Source organism: Labeo rohita, chromosome 3 (genome assembly GCF_022985175.1).
Source record: "Labeo rohita strain BAU-BD-2019 chromosome 3, IGBB_LRoh.1.0, whole genome shotgun sequence".
Taxonomy (NCBI): Eukaryota; Metazoa; Chordata; class Actinopteri; order Cypriniformes; family Cyprinidae; genus Labeo; species Labeo rohita.
Window position 1 is genome coordinate 43,944,226 of NC_066871.1, and position 9,808 is coordinate 43,954,033.

The 9,808-nt window shown below is 35.3% G+C and overlaps 1 long non-coding RNA gene across 2 annotated transcripts; it reads right to left on the reverse strand.

The window, feature by feature from the left end:
* Positions 1–546: 546 nt before the first annotated feature.
* Positions 547–4,326, reverse strand: LOC127162902 (uncharacterized). Of its 2 annotated transcripts, none has more exons than XR_007827430.1 (10): positions 4,171–4,326; positions 4,007–4,087; positions 3,779–3,856; positions 3,198–3,276; positions 2,484–2,513; positions 2,330–2,374; positions 1,767–1,940; positions 1,570–1,634; positions 1,029–1,129; positions 547–729 (listed from the first exon to the last, which is right to left on the reverse strand). It is a non-coding gene; the product is annotated as an uncharacterized LOC127162902 (long non-coding RNA). The 2 variants fall into 2 exon arrangements; XR_007827431.1 differs by having other exon boundaries at positions 1,767–2,141.
* Positions 4,327–9,808: the final 5,482 nt, after the last annotated feature.

Here is a 9,808-nt window from a genome sequence, read left to right on the forward strand (position 1 = left end):
TCCAAAATGAAAGTTGAACCGACGTCTTTGACGTTATCTGGACGTGAACTGCACGTCTTTTCTGGACGTCCCTGGACGTCTAAATGTGTCATCTTCTGCATGTCTATACTGTGTATTAATTTAATTTAATGTGTTAATATAATTTTAGTATATATGCCTACATATAAAATAGTCACACACCCATTCTGAGAGGTTTAGACAACTTAACTTACTACAAGTTCTAAAATGGTCCAAAAACGGTCCAGTCAGACCTGAACGTCTACAAAACGTTTTAACCACGTGTAAATTACAAACAATAACACATTGTTTGTGGACTTAAGCAAGAAGTAGACCGTTCTAATTTACTACAACATACTTTGTGCATATAACATTTTTTAAATGTCTTCCATTTGTTAAACGGCTACTATACAAACATTAAAATAGAAATAGTATAATGTGGGTAATTCTGAGTGTGTAGCAAATTTCTCAAAGCTTTACATTAATTTTAAGTAGACATTATTCAAACAAGAACATAACCAAAGTAAAGAATAAAAGTGAACACATATGTATATTTATAATCTTTATTTATTTACTATTATTTCAAAATGTTTACTATAGCACATTTCTGTAGCACAGCTCATTTCTTATAGCCACCACCCCCAGCTTATCCTGGAGCATGTTTTAGGTGTTCCGCCATTGCTGTGTCAATTTCGGAATCTGTGGCAGTTGGACTCCACCTCTTTAGAGCATCTGAGGGAAGAGAGTATGAATATTTTAAATAAATTGGCAACATTTGAGTTAAATAACATGCACTTATTTTGAAAATGCCTTTATGGTTATACAACTACATTTAAAATACAATGGGAACAAGACTTTTCAGTTTCATGAAAGAAGCATTAGTAACAAGTAAGCAATAAGTATTATATGTTATTTTAGTCTAGAATAATCTTATGAACAGGACATTTCTATTAAAGACAGGTGGTCTTTTAAATAAATAATAGACAAGGAACATGAGATTTTTTTTTTAAATGTCATAAGGCCAACATTACCTTGAATTACATAGTACAAAGCTGTAGCTTTGAAAGGCTTTTTGTCATGTTGGCCACCACCCCTCATATTGAATTTGGCCATTAAGGCATTTGACATGACTCTGTGAAAGAAATGATTCAGTATTACTTCACTTCAGAAACATTTTAACATGCGGTCAATATTACAAATTAACAGTAGTGTGCATCATGGCAATGTTCAAATACTCTCACAACCATATCAATCCATCTATCATGTAACAAGTACTCTGAACTATGTCCTTTTCCATATCCAGAATTTTTGTGACAAGTAATGACTCATTCATTGCTTACACTGCTATTATACGGTGATGCCTTGTTTTCAGTCTGCCTAACTGAGTCAGTACTGACATCTTAAAACTTCAACACAAAAACAGGCATGTTTATAAGGAGATATAATAGTGTGTGACAATAAATCATGAACTTAAGTAAAATCAAAGGCTGAGTTTATTATTGTGGCAATCATATACATTGTTCCTGAAATATTATGCAGCAATACACACAAACTATCAAGGTAAATACATACCTGTTCATGATTTGGTTAACGCAGTCCCTGACAGAAGATCCACCAACTCTGGACAGTTGCTGAACCTAAAAGTGACACCACAATCAAAATAATGTGATATGATATTATAAAAAGTACACAGTTCTCTGTGTGTCTGCTCGTATGTATGTATATACACAAATATAATACACCTATGCTTTGTTAAATTTGGAACTTACACAGATCCACTTCTTTTCATCATCTTTGATGTATTCTTCAAAGGATTTTAGGTCACTCTCTTAATCCAGTCTTTTAAAAGATGATGTAGACTTGCCAGGGTCCAGAATGGCAGATATTCGCTCAAGTTCATCTTTTAAACCAAACAGCATGAAAAAAGACCTTCCTTTGGAATCCTGAAAGAAAAATCAGCACATTAATATATACACACACCCTTCAAACAAGACTACTTAAACTCCAAAAGTGAACATGACACTTGCTGTCACATTTTGTGTTTACGCAGGGCATTAGGCTTGACTGTTTTTTTAGAACCTAAACCAGTCTTCATTGCCTGCTGATTTCGGTGAATATAGGGCTGCAAAAACTGAAGAGCAAGACTGAATTGACAGAGCAAAAACACTGGTATCAATATTGCCATTCGATTTTTAGTTAACAACTATTGAACCTCTAACAAAGGATGATAACAAACTCAGAACATTTACAGACTTTGCTTTACTGTTTTTTTTTTTTTTTTTACTTTATGGCCAGTGTTGTAAATGTCACATATTCACATCACATTCCTTACTTGCAGTTGACATAGGGTAAGCGCTCCGTGAGGGTCTGGTGCCACCTATTTAAAAATGTAAATAAAAAAATTAATAAAATATATAAGTGTAAAATGTACATTAAATTTTGAATATGACAACCCCATGGCTGGAAAAGACTATTAACATACATACCCTCACTTCTGTGCTCTCTCCGCAATGCAGCTGTCAAGTAGCAACACAACATTAGGAAATGCTGTTATTAGAGTTTCAGGACCATTGTGTACATTATTGAAGGCAGTTTTAACAAGAATGTCTGCCAATGTCTGTCTGTCCAATTCTACATCATCAATTACTGTAGCCATATAATCATTAACGTTGAGTAAATCCAAGGCAGCCAACCCTGATCTTCGAAAGCCACTGCCCTGCTTGTTTTCTAACTATCCATGCCTTACATACTGCTGATTAGTAATGGATCAGTTGTCAATCAGAAGCTGGAAGGGCAGGGACAGCTGGAAAACAAGCAGGGCAGTGGTTCTCGAGGACCAGGGTTGGCTATACCTGTTCTATTCTATATTCAATTGTGAGTAATAAGGCTGCTGTGCATTGACAGACATTGTAGCCTCTATATTTTTAACTGTATGAATTCTGATTCTGAGAAATGTATGTATTTATACATTAGGCTGTGTTGTCATTAAGGTGTAATGTGTATAAAATAAGATGCAACAGCAAAGTTCTCACATACACTGGGGGTCGTCTGGGACTGGGGATGGCAATGATGAATTTGGGACTGGAGACAATACTATGTAGACATTAAAATGAAAAGTGTAAAAAAAAAAAAAAAAATAAGAATTTGAATTTAGTTTATGAATCCTCTTTATGTGAATGACATGACACAAATTACAATACCTCATTCGGTTCTGGCACATGGCCTGGAAGAGGGTTCCTGAATTTTTCTGTCTGACAGATGGCTGTTCGTTATGTGACCCTACAAGACAAATCGCACCCTAATGTAAATTAATGAATCACAAAAGACATAAATACATGTTTTAAAAATTTCACAGAAGTTAATCTTTTGAAACATCTTCTAATGTTAATCTTACATTGTGGTTAGAGATTTTAACAGAGCAAACAGACCAAAACTGGCGAATGATCATCTGAAAGTTTACTTAAGGTCTGATGTACTACTTACAATGACAATGGGGTCGTGACCTGAATTGCACCCTTGGAGTGTCAATAAAGTGTCATTAACCATGTAATCTTTTGATTAGTACTACAACATCTTAAAAGTGTTACTTGGACATTCAAAATCATAACATATTCTTCAAATTTTTATAGATGCTGTAGCTGGTATTACAGGGCAACATGGAGTAAACATTTATTCTGTAATTGACAGGACTGTGTTTGTCTCGCCCTGTAACAGGGAAAAAAAAAGCTACTTTGTGGTCGTACACATTTAGATTGATAATTTTTTAAACATTAGCACTTACGCCTCAACATGTGTCCACGGGTCCACGAGTGTTGTTGATGTTAACCTCGACCTCCACTGGTGTCATGTTGTGCATCCACTGTTGGAAAAAATAAAAGTAATAGAAATAAAGGACCATTTTATCTATGGAATTTTGAAGATGTTTATAAAGAGCTTTGCAATCACTTTAAGTTATATACACATTACCACACTGTGAAAATTAAAAAAAAATTTTTTAAAAAAGACATACTTCTGGGGGTAGCCGTTTCATGAGATGTGGGCCTTTGCCTCGGTCTTACTTGAAGATCCAGTAGGGTTTGAGTAAATTGTCCTTCATGGTAATATTAAAAAGAACATGTTAGTTTTGGAGAATTTCACTGTCAAATTGTACTATGAATATATACAGGGACATACATCTGGGGGTAGCCATTTCATGAGATGTGGTCCTTTGCCTCTGTCTTTGAAGATCCAGTGAGGTTGGATTAAATTGTCCTTTGTGGTAATATTACATATGATGTGTTAGTTTTGGAGCATTTCACTGTCCAATTTTACTATTAAACGTTCTAACAATAACATCAGGGGTTGGGCACGTTGCATCTAAATGTGTTGGGCACACAATTTTACCTTTATCACATACAAGGACATATGACAAATTAGAATATTAACAAATTTATATAAATGTTTAACCCATATCTAAACTGTTTACTGTAAAAATTAAGCAATCGGAAACCTATTTTTTTTTCTGTGGTACTTAAGGAATTAGATTTTTATATAAGCACCATAAAGGAGATTACACAGGTAAAAACTATACAATCTGTGTATTTCTTCGCTACTTTTAAGTTATTGTGAATTAGGAAGTCCTTTCATTTCATTGTGTTATTTTATACAAATATTTTGTGTATACCCTTGACACTTTAGTTATGTATTTGTTCAAGCATTAATTAAAAAAAAAACTTTTAGCATACTAGCTAATTTTAGCCAAACTCAAACTACGTTTCAGTTGACAATGTGCGCATTATTTCTTCCTTTTCCTTCGTCTCAAACAAGTACAATTCGACCACATTAATAAAATACTACAAAATGTACTTACCCACCAGTAGATTTTAGTAGAATAATTCGTAAAGCCTTACAACACACCGATGCGCTTTCCTTGTGTTTATGGAAAGAAAAACGTTAAGGCTTTTCGCGAGCGAGAGATAATGTATTGTATTGCGAGATAATCTATCCCTATCGCGAGATAAATCCTCGAGATAATCTATCCCACCGCGAGATTTGTTGCAACATCTTGGCAGCACAGTTTTGGTAATCTTCACCCAACTCAGACTTCAAATGTTGACCAGAGATATCTGTTTTATATGTATATGCATAAACTTAAAATAATAAAATCGTATTGAAATTTATGGAAAACGGGTAGAATTATAACTAAAATTCAGTGGCTTTGCAATCACTTAACCATATGGCACTTTGTGAATATTAATTAAACAAGATAGAAATACAAATTACGTTTATTTCATTACGATTTCCTGTTTTTATTTATTTATTTACTTATTTCTTTATTTATTTTGAATGGGTAATGCTTGACTAGACGTGGTCGTCTTAAAACTACTTGGGGCACTTAAATAAAGTATTACTGTAATAATCAAGGTGTAAGCACAATTGCTTTTGCATATTTCGTACTGATTTCATACAGGGTCATGATGGACTATAAATGCACGTGTAAAGGACGTCACCTTGTGGACGTCCTCTCACAACTGGTTCACAACAGTGTATGTATTGAACTACACGGAGCTAAAACTTAAAGTAATAATTATATATGCAACCCCAGAGAACTGTATGCATGTACAAACGTATCTGAACGCATTTTTAGGCAGAGTTCTGTGTTACATATTTTTACGGATTTATGCCGTCCTACCGCGACTATTTTTGGCCAGGGACACGACGTTGCCGTCGGACCAATGTTAGCTGGTAATTTACTCACTCCCGTGTTATCCAAGATGTTCATGCCTTTCTTTCTTTAGTTGCAAAAAAAAAAAAAAAAAAAAAAAAAAAAAAGGTATTTGAGGAAAACATCCAGTATTTTTCTCCATTTAGTGGGATTCTATGCTGGCCAGCGGGCTGAAGGTCCAAATTGCAGTTTTAATGCAGCTTCAAAGGGCTCTTCACAATCCCAGCCGAGGGATAAGAGCTTTGTCTAGCCAAACGATCGGTCATTTTCTTAAATCAATAAAAATGCATATACTTTTTAACTACAAATGCTCATCTTGCACCAGCATGACAATTGCCCATTTGTCATATAAGCGTTCAGTAGGGTGTTCGTGAGCGTCCCCTTTGCAGCCGTTATGCACCCTTGATCTGCGCTTCTTTTTTAACATTTGTTTTTATTAGTATTAGTGCACAACATGCAACATACGGTAAACAAAACACAAAAACATCAATAGAACTGCAATGACCATAATCAGAAATGACAACCTGAATAATGTTAGTAGTATGTGAGTAGCAGAAGTAGCAAATATAATAATAAATACAGCAATGGAACAGCAATAGTGATGGAACAGCAATGATAATAGCAGTAATGAAAATAATCAGAAATGTCAATCTGAATAATATTAGTAGTATTGGAGTAGTAGTAGCAAATATAATAATAAATACAGCAATGGAACAACGATGATAATAACAGTAATGAAAAAATCAAAAATGACAATCTGAATATTAGTAATAGTATTTGTACTAGCACGTATAAGAAGGAGAAGAAGAAGAAGAAGAAGAAGAAGAAGAGGAACAATAATAATAATAACAACAATATCAATAATACTACTACTAAATAATACTACAGATGGTGATGATAACAATAATATTCCATGATGACGGCAACAGTAATATCATTAATAATATCAGTAATAATAGTGATAGTAATAATAATTCCAATAACATTAATTAAAATAACACATACCCATAACCCAACACATACCACATCTATCCTAACCTCTGTTTCAGTGTTTAAGATGTGTATTTTATTTATTTATTTTTCTTGATCTGCGCTTCTGCCGAGCACTGGAGCAAGCTTCGCAGCAGACTTGTACCCAACAGTCAAAGCAGCATTACGTCATGAAAGTGCGGACTCAGAAAAAGACCATGAGGGTTTAGGGTGTGATTTGGGACAGGGCCTATCACATCAATACTACCTTTTACCATTAGCTGATGGATTGTTCAAGTTGTGATAAATCTGGTGAGCTCATCTGGTGGTGGACTGGTGTAACTGCATACTGTATGTGACAGGATAATTTATTAAAAAATTGAATTTAGTCTGTTTGCCTTTTATGCTAAAAGAAAATGTTATAACAATGCTAATGTAACATACATATAATTATTAATCTAATCAGCTACTATTTCCAGAGACTTAATGTACCACAGAACGAACATGCACAACAGTATAGTCATAGTGAATCATCAGAATATCTAAAATAATGCATTAGACAAGAGGATCAGGACTGACTTACAAAATGGATATCATAGCGCTGACCCACAAAATGTCGAGAAGCACTGCCGTGCCTGCTTATTATATGTATAAAATGAATAGATTGCCCTGCACAAAATATTGATTTGAGTCTAAATTACCAAATTACCACAATGACATTTTTCGGCAATACAAAACAATTAGGCAAGCAAAAGAGCATCTTCAAACATGATTACTGTAATGTCCTCCATTCTGCTCTATCATTGTGTCAATCTTTTGCAGTAGATCGTTCACCTGTTTTCTTTTTCTCTTGTTTTTATTGTCGAAGACATGAAATCTCCCTCCACACTGCTGTACCATACTGCTTAAAGCACTGTTTTGCTTAATGAATTTCTCTATGGGTTCTTTATCTAACCAATCTCCATAAGAGAAGAGAATGATGGAGTATTTTAAAACTTCTTCACCAAACAACATCTCAATCATCTGAAGAATCTGCTGGTCCTCTTCAGTGATCTTCATATGCAGAGGAAAAACAATGAGAAAAGCATGTGGTCCAGGACTGGATAAATGAACACTTCTTGCTATCTCTTTCATTACCTCTTCAGGATTCATCACTGTGTCAAATAATCCAGGAGTATCAACTACAGACACAGATCTGTCTGAAACAGTGGCGTGAGCAACGGAACATTTATTAGTTACTGAATGTAGGCTACAGATAGATTCAAACTCTATTTGTCTCAGTATTGTGTTTCCAGTTGCACTTTTCCCAACACCACTTCTACCCAGAAGAACAATCCTTCTAGATGAGAGACTGACAGCAGAAACTCTTTGCAGTCTTTTTGGCACTGTATGAAAAAAGAAAACAGATCACACAATCACTTATTTTACCTTGACATGCACTTTATATACTGCATTAACTTACTATTTTAATATACTGTAGTTAACGAACACACACACACACACGTTGTGTTTACATGTTTTATGGGGACATTCCATAGGCGTAATGGTTTTTATACTGTACAAACCGTATTTTCTATCGCCCTACACCTACCCTATACCTAAACCTAGCCCTCACAGGAGACTGTGCACACGTTTACTTTCTCAAAAAAACTCATTCTGCATGATTTATAAGCCTGTTTCCTCATGGGGATCTCACAAATGTCCCCACAAGGTCAAAATTTACTGGTATTACTATCCTTGTGGGGACATTTGGTCCCCATAACGTGATAAATACCAGGTGCACACACACATACAAACACACACACACACACAAAGTGTACACACACCATTTACATCCCTAGTACTAAATCCGATACAGGTCAGATGTTTTGCAATGTGATTGCAGTGTGAACAGTCAGTCGGATTTCATGTGACTATGACGGCACTCTAGATAAACATTCGTCATAATTCTGTGCTGACGGGACACACTTAAAAGATTTTACATACTATCCAAAGTTATCAAGACAGTTGTGAAAAGTAATCAGTGGAAGTAAAGCTAAACATGAGGCTCATATCATAACAATTTCAAAACTCTACTGTCTTTTGTCACATCCTTGTCTTTAATTTTCATATTGCCTGTGAATAATTTGGCTGGCTTCTGCAGCTGATCACACTATAAATTAACGCATAATCGCTTCCTTTATGTCCTCCATTTTTACTTCTGCATGACAGTGCACTGCGAAAGTGTTGCCAAATCCACTGTTTCCTCGCAGAATTGGGCTACTTTTTCCACTATGCCATGGGTTGTTTTCCAACTACATAGGTTTTCGCGACCCCACTAACATATTTACCTTCCTGAACATGGTTGGGCTAGTTTTGGAGTAGTTTTGAGAAGCAGATGGGCAGATTTTGTTGTTCTTTTGTGCATGAGGGCCAAATCAGAACCATGATCTGTTCACACTTCAGAACTGGAAATTTGCCACATTTAAAGCAACAGCTATAGCTATATGAGCAGCTATACAAAAAAATCTGACAAAAAATAGAACTGAGCACTAAGGCTTGCAGTGTGAACGTAGCCTAATTTGTACTCATGGTTTGTTGGACTTTGCTGTTTCTGTTTCTCCAATTCCTCTTGTTCTATCTTCATTACCCCACACATCTCTCTCTCTTCTTCTCTTCTCTTTCTGTCATGATTCTGTCTTTCTTCCTCCATTATCATCTTCAAACTCATTCTCTCTTTCTCTTCTTCTTGTTTGATCATCAGTTCTTCTCGTTCTCTGTCCAGTTGTGCCACTTTCTCCATCATCGTTGCCATTATTTTCTTTTTTTCTTCTTCATGTTTTTTTATCAGCTCTTCTTTGTCATTCATTACTGTTTTATATAGTTCTTCTTGCTCTTTGAACCCTTCTTCTCTTCTCTTTCTCTCCTTCTCATGATTCTGTCTTTCTTCCTCAATTATCATCTTCGATTTCTTTTTCTCTTCTTCTAGTTTCTTCGTCAGTTCTTCTCTTTCTCTATTCAGGTGCCCCACTTTCTCCAGCATCGTCGCCATTATTCTCTTTTTTTCTTCTTCATGTGTTTTTAACAGCTCTTCTTTCTCATTCATTACTGTTTTATACTGTTCTTCTCGCTCTTTGAACCCTTCTTCTCGTTTCTTTC